The following is a 14,063-nucleotide window of genomic DNA, read 5'->3' as shown; positions in this document are numbered from 1 at the left end:
GAAATTATGTATTCCGTTAAATTTGGGACTATATTTTCTTGTTTGTGTACTAACTAAAATCAACTTCACTTCACCAATCGTCACCAAACTTGAACAAAATATTAGTCCTAGTCTAACTTAAAACAGCTTTCATTTTTAGATATTTAGATCACGGTCACAGAAAAATGAAAAGATATATATATATATATATATATATATATATATATATATATATACATACATACTAAATGTACTCGGCGTTGCCCGGTATTAAATGTAACGTTACATTCCTTTAAAAATATGATGTAAAAAAAAAAAACAGAAAGAAACTGAGACATCTACATGCGAGTATTATGTTTTTTTCTAAACAGTTTTCCAGTTTTTACAACTAGTCCTTTACTTTTCTATGTTGAAGCTTAACTATATTACTTTTCATGCTCGCATTTTTTTTATTGTAATCCATGATTTTTCCAGGCTTCCAATAAATTCACTTGTTCTTTGGCTAATTTCAGTCGTATTTTTCTGCTTCTATAAACATAACACAAACATATATAATAACAATGTACGGCACTCGTCTGCTTCAATAACCCCCCCCCCCAACTATGTCCCTTTCATTCTTTCTGTTTCACTTGTTAATTCTCTTTTCGCGACAGCAGTGAATTAGTAGCAACAGAAGTAGCTGAAGCGACACGGTTGCTATGGAAACCATTCATTAAAAACGTCGTTCACCTCCTCACGTTTTTTTACGATTTTGAACACCAGAAAATTCATCATAACTTTTGTTTTACTGAATGAAAATTGAAAAAAATGTTCACAATATAGCTGAGAAGGTGATCTATAAGCTATAATAATTGTTCGAAATTTGGTCGAAAAATGAGTGAGCGGTGAAGTTTTAAACCAGTTCTAAACAACTAAAACTGCCATTTAACCATATATTCTTACACTACCGTGTTTAAATGATATATATATATATATATATATATATATATATATATATATATATATATATATATATATAGAGAGAGAGAGAGAGAGAGAGAGAGAGAGAGAGAGAAAGAAAACAACGCTAGAATACATCGGCATCCTGATTTATTACGAGTTAATTTATATGTAGAAAATTTTTGGTTCCTTCTTATCTGCTGAATCCAACACATCTTAAAATAGGATTAACAAGATCCGAACTGAAAATGGGAAATGGCGGCAATCTGCCAGCTATCATTTGAACTGAATCAGATTGCAGTAAATATTTTAACAGATTTTGCTGTTAGAAGTCATTTTGCTGATTGACTTGAACAAATTTTAGTTTCAGTAACATCTTGTTACACTTTTTAGTTTCTATCTCTGATTACTTTGCACTTTTGTCAACCTTTCAATATTTATCAGTAGATATATTAAAGACTCTTTCTCTCTTGTATATATATATATATATATATATATATATATATATATATATATATATATACAATTCAGCGGTAAAACATTCAATGAATTCACGAGGTTTATACAAGAGTGCTCAATACTAAGCTAGAGCAAGATATACTTTTTACTTATTTTTGCAGAAATAAGTTAAGGACTGGAGTTTTGTAAAAACAACATCGCCTGATGATGTCTCGATTTAGTTATAACTAGTTGACTGAAACATACTCATGAATGTGTAGCGATCCCTACATTTCTTCTTGTTCTTTTTATCTTGCTATTTTTTTCAACTTTTCCCCACTTTTTTATCTCCCTCCGCCTACCTACAATTTCTTTATTCTTCTTTGCTTTCTTTTTTTCCTTTCTTTATTCTTCTTTTTCACACTTCTGAATTGTCCCTCCTCTTCTTCCCCTCCCCGTTTTTTTTTCCTTTTTTTTAAATAAATACAGAAACCACAGTAAATTTCTTTCATTATCTCAGTCAGATGCTAAACTTAACTAGCTCTTCTCGTTTGATAAAGCCCTAGCGAGTTGAAATAAACATATAATGAGATCGGACTAAGTTTGTTTTTTCATTTTATTCTTTTATGCATGCTCTGCTACGCACTGAGCTCTCCTACTTAAGATTTCTTAGAGAAATTGCTCCATCCTTTATGGATTAATATATTTATAATATAAATCTCACCAGTCTGTTTAAATGTATGTATATATGTACGTATGTATGTTCGCCTAAAACTTTTGACAGAGGCGACGGATTTTCACGAGATAGGTATTGTTTTGAATCGGCCCTTCGGATGACAAATATTGAAAAATTGGCTAAAAACATTAATTCGTTCACTCTCAACTGGGCACTTTTCTACAAGGAGGGGTCGCTTTTTTAACCGATATTTTCGAAAGTCATCCCCTCTTTTCGATTGATTAGCTTTAATTTAAACCTCTGCCACTTCCGATTTGACAATGGACGCAACGGCAAAGACGTCACAGCTTTTTTTCATGCTCTTTTCTTTCTTCGCGGTACGGGTTCGTCAAGCCTGTCTGCCTACTACCACTTTTTTTTTTTTTTTTTTTTGCTCAACACACACTTCCAAACACCAGGAAAACGCCGGGCACCCAGGCTAGTATAACTATAAGGTAATAGCACTACAACTATTTAAATTGGGCCGGTGCATCGGCTACTAGTCTCTCGCTCCTTGACAGGGTTCAAAAGAGAGTCGCAAATCTGATAGGCCCTAAACTGGCATCTAAACTTCAGCCTCTGTCCCATCGTCGAAACGTTGCATCCCTCTGCCTGTTCTACAAGTATTATAATGGTGAATGCTCTGAAGAACTGCAAGCACTTGTGCCCCCACGACGTGAACACCCTCGACAGACCCGACAAGCGGCAAAATCCCACCCCCACACTGTAGAGATCCCTAGATGTAAAAGATCTTTCTACTCCAGTAGTTTCTTCCCCAGAACTGCTAGACTTTGGAATTCCATTCCAGGTCACTGCTTCCCCAACTGTACTGACATGCATAAGTTCAAGTGCAACGTGAACCAACATCTCGCTGCCCTAACCCCTACATAGTACCCCAGTAGATGTTTCCCCTGATAGTAGCCCCCTACACCAAAGTGGCAATGTGCCTTGTTTGGGGTGAAAATGTAATAAAAAAAAATTTAAAAAAAAAAAAAACAGGAGAGGGGATATAGCGAGCAGAAAGCGACTAATTTGGAATTTGGGTTTTGTAAATTCACTTTTCCTTTGATTCAAACAATGTTACATAACAGTTCACATATTTTTTAAATGTTTAAACAAGAAAAAGGACACGCTATGTTTCTGAATTCGAATAAATTTGATATCTGAAGCCGAACTATACTATTACTTCTATAAAAATCGTACTAGCTTTTAATGCTCAATTCAAAGAGGATAGTGTAGTATCCGTTCTATTATCATGAGACCTCCTCCCAGGCATTACCTTTCATGGAGGGGGGGGATAATATGTTCTCATGTCATTTATCTTCCCAAGCATTACACCCTCTTTTGAGTGTAGTGTGATATTGGGTGTAGTGTCATATTTTTCCATAAAAGCATTGTTCCAGGCATTACCACCACTTTTGGGAGTATTGTAGTATTGTGATGTTATGAGACTATGCTTTCAGGTATTACCTCCTCCTTTAAGAAGAGAGTGGCATACTTCGACAAGCAGAACAGTTTTCTGCTGGTATGTGTAATACAGTTAGATAAAACAAATCTAAATTCATAGCTTCAAAAGTCGAAGATCAAAATGCTCGCCGCGAAACACATTTATTTCAAATTATCGCCAATCAAAATAGAGTCAACCGCAAAAGGCATGTAACAAGTTTCTTATTTTTCCAACACAATTTATTTTTTTCCATTTTTTTTCTTTCATTTAAAAATTTTTTTTTTTTTTTTTTTTTTAACCAAAGTCTTGATTGGTTCCATTGTATTTCGACACAGGCTGTCGTTTATACCACCTGGCGTGTCGAGTGAAGTGGACATTTAATTGGTTTTGAACAATAACTCGTGGATCGATATATTGAGTAACTGCCTCGGTTCACCACTTCTAAACTTTTGCCGTGAAAACGGAAAATATATTTCTTCTTCTTTTGTTAACTTTCTTCTTTTTTTTTTTTACAAAGGAGTAACCACTTATCAAGGCCCAGAGGGCACTCGAGGATAAGGGTTAATGAGTGTACAGTAGTCAATGGGACAATATCATAGTAATCGTTAGTCGTGGAAATTTGGTAAATTGGATTACTTACTGCCTACTACCACTTTTTTTTTTTTTTTTTTTTTTTTTTTGCCCAACGCAACACCCCCGCTAGTTATATATAAAAGGCACTTTCTGTGAGTTCGTTTCCTATAAACTCCAAAACGGCTTGGCCAATTTTTTTTTTTTTTAATTTCACATAAATGTACTTCATGTGTCTTGGAGTGTTTTTAGATAATTTTTTTTTTTTTTTATCAGAATGCATCTGATAAATATCGATACTCGAAAAAATCCGATTAAAGAACGAGTTGTCTGATTTTGACCAAAGTTAACACCCTTATATAGCCTAACATTATAAGTGCATTTGAGAAGTTTTATTACAACACATTCGGAAAAGTCTGGCATATAAAATCAACGGTATATTTTTTGATATGACAGGGATACCTTTGAAATGAGTATTTCTGTTTAGAGTACAATTGAACCATAATACTTGACTTTTGTATTTTAAAGTATATAAATTAAAAATAAATATTATATAAAAATAATTTCATAAAATCAGCAGTAGGTTCTTTACAGTGTAATGTAGACTACAATGTATTACGGACTAAGTCACTGTTGCTTCCTCCCAGTGCACTGTGAAGGGTCCCCGACTAGAGCAAGTAATTAATGACAATAAAAGTATTGAAAGTGTGGAACATTCGTTGAATCTCGATCCTGGACAACGTCGGGTTTCCCTGCCAGTTCTTAAATGTTTGTATGCTCATTTTAATCTGCTTTCTTTCATGGGTTCATATTCTTTACACAATTATTTATCAAAGTTAGTCATCCTGCGGCTTGAATAAACAGAATTAAGTAAAAAAGAAAAAGTCTTTATTCAACTTGCGAATTACGGAGAGTTTGTTCATTTCAAAATCTCAGTGCTTTCGAGATAAACAGCTTTGATGCATTGGATGAACCAGGGAATAAAATGGTTGCTATATTCAACTGAAAGTTCATTCTTCTATATCACTTTTAATGGTTTCTTTCATTGGTTTTGTTTGCATTTAACTTGTTTTTCAGCATTTTTAATGGCGTCTTTCATTGGTTTTGTTTGCATTTAACTTGTTTTTCAACATTTTTAATGGCTTCTTTCATTGGTTTTGTTTGCATTAACTTGTTTTTCAGCATTTTTAATGGCGTCTTTCATTGGTTTTGTTTGCATTAACTTGTTTTTCAGCATTTTTAATGGCTTCTTTCATTGGTTTTGTTTGCATTTAACTTGTTTTTCAGCATTTTTAATGGCGTCTTTCATTGGTTTTGTTTGCATTTAACTTGTTTTTCAACATTTTTAATGGCTTCTTTCATTGGTTTTGTTTGCATTAACTTGTTTTTCAGCATTTTTAATGGCTTCTTTCATTGGTTTTGTTTGCATTAACTTGTTTTTCAGCATTTTTAATGGCTTCTTTCATTGGTTTTGTTTGCATTTAACTTGTTTTTCAGCATTTTTAATGGCGTCTTTCATTGGTTTTGTTTGCATTTAACTTGTTTTTCAGCATTTTTAATGGCTTCTTTCATTGGTTTTGTTTGCATTAACTTGTTTTTCCGCATTTTTAATGGCTTCTTTCATTGGTTTTGTTTGCATTTAACTTGTTTTTTTTTTCAGCCTTTAGCAATTAGAAATGTTAAGCCTTGATTTTGGTTAAATTATTCAGTGGGTGACATGCAAAAGCGCCAAGCATTTAGCGTCAATGTTGAAATGTCAGTTCCTTCAATAGAAGATCCACAAACCTAAGAACTTTTACATGTTTCAGAATTTATGAAATGACTATTGATAATTTGAATTATTTTGATTTTATCCAATAATCAAAATGATACAAATCCTACATACATATTTTCTTTTCTTTTTTTACTTGGGTGTATTAAAAAATAGTCCTTCCATTTGTAGATTTGGATGTCCAAAAAATATCCTCCAACTCTACCTTATTTAGCTTCGAAGATATTTTGTGATAAATAAAATTAAGTCACATTCTTTAATGAAAATCCAAAGTTTTCATCTTGAAGTAACGCAAAGATTTTTATTTTGAAAAAAATACATAACTTAAAACAATTCTTTAGACTAATAACAGCATTTTGATTATACCGTTCTTGGATTCTTCAGACTACTGTTCTCGTCTTGAATGTTGTTCACACAGTGTTTCAGCCAATGCAAACTTGGGTGTATCTTCTCGAATTCGGAAATCTGTTCATTATTCTCATAAATCTGCATGGAATTTCGAATAGAGCCATTTATTTAATCCTAATGAGAAACATGTTCTCGTTCCATCAGCCATAATCAGGTAGAATTATTAAGTAATTTGCAGTTGTATTCTTTGTATCGCATGCACTGAGGACTGAACCTTTGACCTCTAGAAGAGTGTCACTTAGAACTGAATTTAACCTAGCAAACGTAGATAGTTCTAATATTGAAGGAAACGTTGTTTAGCAATAATGGATGTGCTTCGAGATAAGATCGCAGTGTAGTATCTGTTCTGGTGCTACACTTCACCTTTTCTGTCCTTGGTCAGTCGAGAAGAAATCCTTCATGATTGAGACAATTGTCTAATATTTGTTCCTATCCAGGGTGCCCCTTTTAAGGGAGCTGGATTTTCCTCACATTAAAAACCGACCTTGTGGGGAGGCAAGTGAATAGGAATAATGAATGTGCTTTGTGCTTCTTCTTGTAGACTTATCAGAGATTATTCCATCTTCTGATTTCTGTTTTTAGACATGACAAATTCTTTGAATAATGCGGCTCTGTTGGTTCGGCTCAGCTTGATATTTGATACAAGAATCAATCCTATCAAGCAGATAACATATCTGACTTCACTTCGAGACTAGCCTCTTTTTCATGTTTTATCATACCCTACTTATTCGACGTGCAGACTTCGTGTCCCTGTCTTTTTTAGAAGTTGGCCATGAATGCTGACATTGTGCAGCAAGATCTAACCAAGATAAAAGGAATTCACGTTTCATACTTAAAAACCAAATACCTTTTGTCTATCTTTTGTCTATCTACAAATGCTTTTAAAAAATCTTAAAATTAAGCTGTTCAATTTATTTCCTAGCAAAATTAGCTCATGTTGTTTCGTTCTGGTTTTTGGTATTTGTTTTAAAACTAGCGTGGGTGCCCGGCGTTGTCCGGGTGTTTGGAGGTGTGTGTTGAGCAAATAAATAAATAAATAAAAAAGTGGTAGTAGGTAGGCAGACTTGAACTCGTACTGTGAAGGAGGGAAAGAATGTGAAAAAAACATGTCTTTGCTGTTGCATCCATTGCCAAACCGGAAGTGGCGAAGGTTTAAAATTAAGGCTAGTCAATCGAAAAGAGGGGATGGCTTTCAAAAATATCGGCAAAAAAGGCGACCCCTTCTTGTAGAAAGTGCTCAGTTGAGGGTGAAGGAATTAATGTTTTTCGCCAATTTTTCGATATTTGTCGTCCGAAGGGTTGAGCTTCAAAACGATACCAATCTTGTGAAAATCTATCGCCTCTGTCAAAAGTTTTAGGCAGACATACAAACATACATAGATGCGTACATTTAAACAGACAGGTAAGATTTATATTATAGACTAGCGAGGGGTACCCAGTGTTGCCCGGGTGTTTGTAGGTGTGTGTGTGAAAAAACAGGTGCCCGTGAAAAAAAAAACAAAGCCTTGACGACGCGCAGTTGGAAAATAGTAAAGTGTGGGGAAAAAACAGGTGCTCGTTTTTGATTGACGTGACGGCGATAGGTATTCAGCAGTCAGCATTTTGTGCAGGACAGTTTTTAATGAGGTCAATAAATCGGTTTGTTTGTTTTCAAAAACCCGCTCCCCCGTCTGATATGACGAAGTCGACAAACGTTCACTGGCTCTGGGCCTGTTATTAGAGTCGAGCTTCGCTTTTTGTTTATACCGAAAACCGAATGTAACGCGTGCCGATGCGGGAAATGTGGAATAATTAACGTTTGAAAGTCAATAAAATTAAATAGACAGGCGAGCTCCGTGGTTAAGTGTGAGATATTACAATTTATAGATGATATAAAAAGTTTTAAGAAGTTGTGAACCGAGTGAGCGCTTCTCTGAAAGAAGCCTTTTGTGGACATCGAGAAAAAGCGTACATACATACATACATACATACATTTTCGCTTTTATATATATAGATTACAAGTGGAAATTAAACACAACTTTCTTATAAATGACAGGAATGGTTCCACCGGAAATGGGAGATTATCAAACATATTCATTAGTAAAAGATTTTAACAAATTTATTTTAAACTTGGTTTTATTCTTTCAAGTTGTGTATCATCCAAACCATTTCTTATTTTACAGCAATCCCTAACTAAAAAAGATGGAGGCGATGATTGGGAGGGTGGCGTCTTCATTACAGGAAACCTACTACACTACCTCCTCTTCTTCCTCTGAATTGTGCATTGAAAAATGGTAATAGTTTAGTTTCGGCTTCAGACAGATATGAAATCTTTATTATTAATACATAGGAAGAATAGAAATAGAGTTTCAGCTTCAGACAGATACAAAATCTTCTTTTTTTTTTTTTTTTTTTTTACTAAGAGGGGAGGGTACCACTTATCAAGGCCTGGTTAAGGCGTGCCAGATGACCAGTGAGACAATACTGTGATGATCAGTAATAGTAGAAAATTGGGTTGTGTTTGTTTCTTTAAGAAGACAGCTCAATGGGAATTTGTTTACATTAGACTTGAAAACGGTCATGTTATAATCAGCTGGGGAGGATGCAGTATTGTGTTCCACAGGCGGACAAGTCTAGGAAAGAAATTTTGTTCATGGAATTTGTTTACTTTTAGGCACAGATAGGATAATAAATGAAATTGATGGCAGTTGTTGTAGTGAGACGAGTGAATATTTTACGGGGGGGGGAATCATAGATAGATACTTAGTAATGCAAATTCAATATGAAGATCCCTAAAATATATTATTTTTTGTGCCGACCGTAACTACTGAAATGATATATCATTTTGTTTATTTCTAATATTATTATTATTATTACATTTTCTTTTGTTTGCAAAGATTCTCTCTGATATAGAATTTCTAGATGTAATTTTTTGATAAAACTTTGCTATAAAGATGGGGGATTCTCTTTTGTTTTTTTTACTTTGTTGAAATACACACATTTTGAAGTTTAAGGCGAATACACATAAAGATGCATGCCATATTATTGTCTATAATCGGACAAAAATCGGAGGCCTGCAATATAAATGCTGGAGTCCCTCAGGGGTCAATCCTGGGCCCAACTCTCTTCCTGATCTACATCAATGACCTCCCTAAACACATACTTAAATCATTCGTTGATATCTATGCTGATGACACGACCATCTACGGCAACACATCAAAGGCTGTAAATGACAAAGTTCTCTCGGATTCTCTCTCCTCTGATCTCGAGCGCGTGGTTCAGTGGGGGAAGATGTGGCTAGTTACCTTTAATGCATCTAAAACAAAACTCCTATCCTTACATCATCAACGCTCTGATCCCCAGCTGGCATCAATTGTGATGGATGGCTCTCGTCTGGGTGAGGCCCCGTGTTTTGACAAGCTTCTGGGTTTGACCTTTACTCCTGATCTGAAATGGAACACTTACATCAAGTCTGTTGCCAAGGTCGCAGGAAAGATGGTGGGATCCTTCTACCGCTCCAGAAGATATCTCACTACTGATGCAATTCTAGCCAAGTACGGCCAAGGATGGAATACTGTTGCCATATCTGGGCAGGAGCTGCCAAAAACAGCCTATCATGCCTTGACAGAGTACAAAATAGACTTCGTGGTTTAGTGGGGGATGCCCTTTTCTCTACGCTGCAACCCCTCTCCCACAGAAGAGACGTTGCGAGCCTGTCCTTGTTTTATCGTTATTTTCATGGCAGGTGCTCGTCTGAACTCCAATCCCTGGTCCCCCCTCGCCAATCTTTCATGAAAAACACCCGTCTAGCTGAATCCACTGTGAAAAATTTCCCCCACTCTATATCTGTGCCTAAATCAAAACGCGGATTTCATGAGCAAAGCTTCTTTCTTAGAACTGCACGCCTGTGGAACTCTCTTCCGTCTGCCTGCTTCCCTCCGGACTACAACTTGGATGTCTTCAAGTCTAATGTTAACAAATTCCTAATGAACCGCCCCCCTAATTAAACACTTCATAAAATCTCCTCACTAACGTGATGTACTTGCAATAACCCTTATCCCTGAGTGGCTTCCGGGCCTTGATAAGTGGTGATCACTGTGTAAAAAAAAAAAAAATATATAAATTTAGGCTTTGCAAGAACTTGTTTACATTAGTCTTGAAAACTATCATATTATAATCAGCAAGATCGCAGCCCTGCGGTATTATGATCTACAAGCGGGTAGTTCTAAAAAAGAAACTTTCATCATGGAATTTATATTTAGTTTTAGGCACAAATAGATAATAAAGGAAATTGTTGACAGTGGCTGCAGCAAGACGAGTGTCTGCTGTGAATGTTCTACGGGGAATAGGCGACCATACATAGAAGCTCAGTTAAGCACTTGCCATGAAAATAACAAGAACGCAGAGGTAGACTTGTTATATCTCTTCTGTCAGAAAGAGGAAACAAGATGGAGAAAAAATGGCTGTGCCTTTCACTAGTAAGAGATTTTAATAAATTTATTTTATTCTTTTAAGTTGTGTATCATCGAAAACATTTCTTATTTTATAACATTCATCCGCAGTTTTATTTCTTTTTTTTTTATAACTTCATCAAAAAAAAAAAAAAATGTGAAGAAAATATTGAAAATTGAATCATCTGCACAAATTAAATTTGGTTTTAAGAAAAGTTTTTAAAAATGGATAATTTTTTTTTTTTTTTACACCTTTCTAAAATTATTTTTTTAATTCTTCATTCTTTGATTATTCTTCTCAGAAAGCTTGGGATTTCTTCTGCTCATCAATTAACGAGAGCCATTGTTATTTAGGTTTATTACGTCTATGATAATTCATTTAGGAAAGTCGTCTCTAATCTTTTCACAGATCTTTTGTGCTTTTCCCATTCTCAGACGAACATCTTGAACAAGTTAAAAATATTATTTTTGTTATAAATTATCACACTACACTTGAAAAAAATATATATATTCTTTTTTTTTTTTTTTAAACATTATTATTGAAATTATAAAATACAAATTACGAATTAACTACGACTTCACTTCCCTGCGGCTCAAGTCCGTTAATAAAAACGAAAAGAAAAATTTCTTTGATTTCCGTTCTTCTTTTTATTGGAATTCTTTGACAAACTTTGTGATGAAATCAATATCATCTCAAGTTATTCTCCTAATCAATGACAACAATTCATTGATCTAAGCAATTTTCACTTCTTTTTCTTTTACTGAATTTGAGCTTTTGATAAATTCTTTTGTGTTCATTCCTGTAATACTCCTACAAAAATTGTCGTTATTTTTTTTATTTGTTTTTAAATTGATCTTTTCTTTTGTATTTCTTGTAAATATTTATTATTTATTAATTTCGCTTTTTAAAAATATAAAATAATAGATTGATTATCATTCAAGGGAATTTCATTTAAAATCATGAAATATTTATATTAAAACAAAAAAATATATATACAACAAGTCTCACAAACCTTTCAAAAATAATATTTAACCTTTATGTAATTCATTATTCAATGATAGTATGGCTAAATGAATTTAAAATCATTTTTATGTCTACTTTACGTGCAGGTATGCATTGTATGACTTCTAAAAGTTATCTCTTTCTGAATTTTTGAGATGAGGATTGGTTATTCGTCGTATTATTTAGATTCATCGGACTACTGTTCTCATCTTGAGTGTGATTTTCACAACGTTTCGGTCGATATAACCTCCGACCTTCTTCAGGTGTATTTTGTCGAACTCATATTTTCCTTGGTCTTTTTTTTTTTTTTTGCTATGAACTGAACCTACTACCTCAACTGTTCTACATCTACTAACTCAAGAACTTTCATCCATTCTTTTTTTTTTCAATGTGACCATACCAACGATGTCTCCATTTCTGCACATTTCCCTATACTGTCTAGATTTAATATTCCTCTGAAATCATGAGATCTAAGCCTTTCTTGGGGACACACATCCATCATATCGTCCTTATATCGGCGCCAAAGACTAAACCTGTTCTCACTTGCGCAGCAGATGATGCAAGAAGACTTGATTCCAGTATTATCAATGGAAATGGAAATCTACTTTCCCAAGAAGTTGTTCACCCCAATCTCAAGTCATCAGGTATCACAAAGAATGTACCACTATCAGTTTTAGTCAGGAAGAAAAGAGGCAGGATTCATGTTTCAGTTGTTTGTTTTTGTTTTTACGGCATATCAACCCTTTTCAGGTCATTTAATGCCGAATCCAGTGATTTTGAAGAAGTTTTTAATAGAATATATATATATATATATATATTTTTTTCAAGTCAGTTTCTATTTAACCCATAGTCGGGACCCTAACAGGTACTACCACTCCGGGTCAGAGTGGACCTGGGAGCAATGGCAATTAAGGGGTGGCTCCGCACTCCCCAAAGCCCATTAGCTGGGGCCTCACCATCGGATATAGTTTAAGGTCATATCCAGGACCCATGTTTCTGTCCTGTGTAACAACCTACCCGAGTAGGTAATGACGATGCTTACCATTTTCAGGTTTAAAGTTGCCTTCAACAAACATACAGACAGTATAAGTTTACATCTTCTGTTTTTTGTTGTTGTTGTTGTTGTTGTTGTTGTTTGTTTTTGTTGTTGTTGTTGTTTGTTTGTTTTTGTTTTTTGTTTTGTTTTGTTTTTTTCTTGTTTTTTTTTTTTTTTTCTTTTTTGCACTTTGTTATTTTTTGCCACTATAGGTGATCGGGTCTAATTTTTCTTATGAATTATGGTACTTGGATGAATGCATCGGAACTATATCTATACATATATATGAACGGGGGAGTTAAAGAAAGAGAACAAAATCAATTTTTTAAGGGGAGACTTATTGTTTTAGAGCTTATATAAGTCAATAAAGAGAGAAATAACAAATCGGAAATTTTGGGAGTATCGAAATCGGTATCGGAAAAATTTGTGCCTATTTTCCGATGCCGAAAACGATTTTTTAATAATTGTCTTTAATTGTCAGATGAAGTTACCATGATATATATCCAGTCGTTTTGGACATCTGTCGTTTTACATGACTTGTTGTACTTTGCTATTTTTATTTTGCCAAATAAATTCGATTGATTTTGTTCAACTTGTGGCATATATTAGATGCCATAATTCAAACATCAAAGAAGTCAATAATGGCGTACAAGTCAGAGAATGTTTCATATCACGTGACCTCTAAAGTTTTCAATACATCTAACAGTGATAGAATAATTTCAATTTTTTTTCCAATAGACTTATTTAAAAGCGGTTTTAGGGTACATAATATGGTCACATTTGAAATTGAAATATTTCAGATTTGCATTAAATTTAATCCATCGTCATTAGACACTAATTAAGCAATATTGCCTAAATAATAATTTATTAAGACTCCTTAAGTTTAAATATTTTCAAAATTAGAATAAGGATTATAGACATAGGTTTAGCATCATTGTATTTTGATTTTAATCTTCGTAAGGAGACACATACGAGTGATACAAAACTATTTTGTCCAGAGAATTAGTTTCACTCGTCTTAGGACGGGTATTCACCTAGTATTCATATCTAAATTACCTAATTATTTTATATACATATATATATACATATATATATATATATATATATATATATATATATATATATTTTTTTTTTTTTTTTTTTTTTTTTTTGCTAATAGACCTTTCAAACTTTAGTCTTAATATTTTTTTTTTTCTTGGAAGCAAACAGTTGATGCTTTTACATAATCTATTGGTGTTGCTTTTTTCTTCATTGCGTTTCACCGTGGGATACATTAACTTGTTTCGCATTGGGTTTGCCGAAATTAGCCAATCGTGTCAAAGTCTGT

General features: G+C 34.0%; 1 protein-coding gene across 7 annotated transcripts in view; it reads left to right on the top strand.

The window, feature by feature from the left end:
- Nucleotides 1-14,063, top strand: part of LOC145241334 (dystrophin-like) — a 1,936,823-nt gene that overhangs the window by 970,591 nt on the left and 952,169 nt on the right. The window lies entirely within an intron of this gene.

Source organism: Euprymna scolopes, chromosome 20 (genome assembly GCF_053919585.1).
Source record: "Euprymna scolopes isolate OS-2025 chromosome 20, ASM5391958v1, whole genome shotgun sequence".
Classification (NCBI taxonomy): Eukaryota; Metazoa; Mollusca; class Cephalopoda; order Sepiida; family Sepiolidae; genus Euprymna; species Euprymna scolopes.
This window is presented reverse-complemented; position numbering and strand designations above follow the sequence as displayed.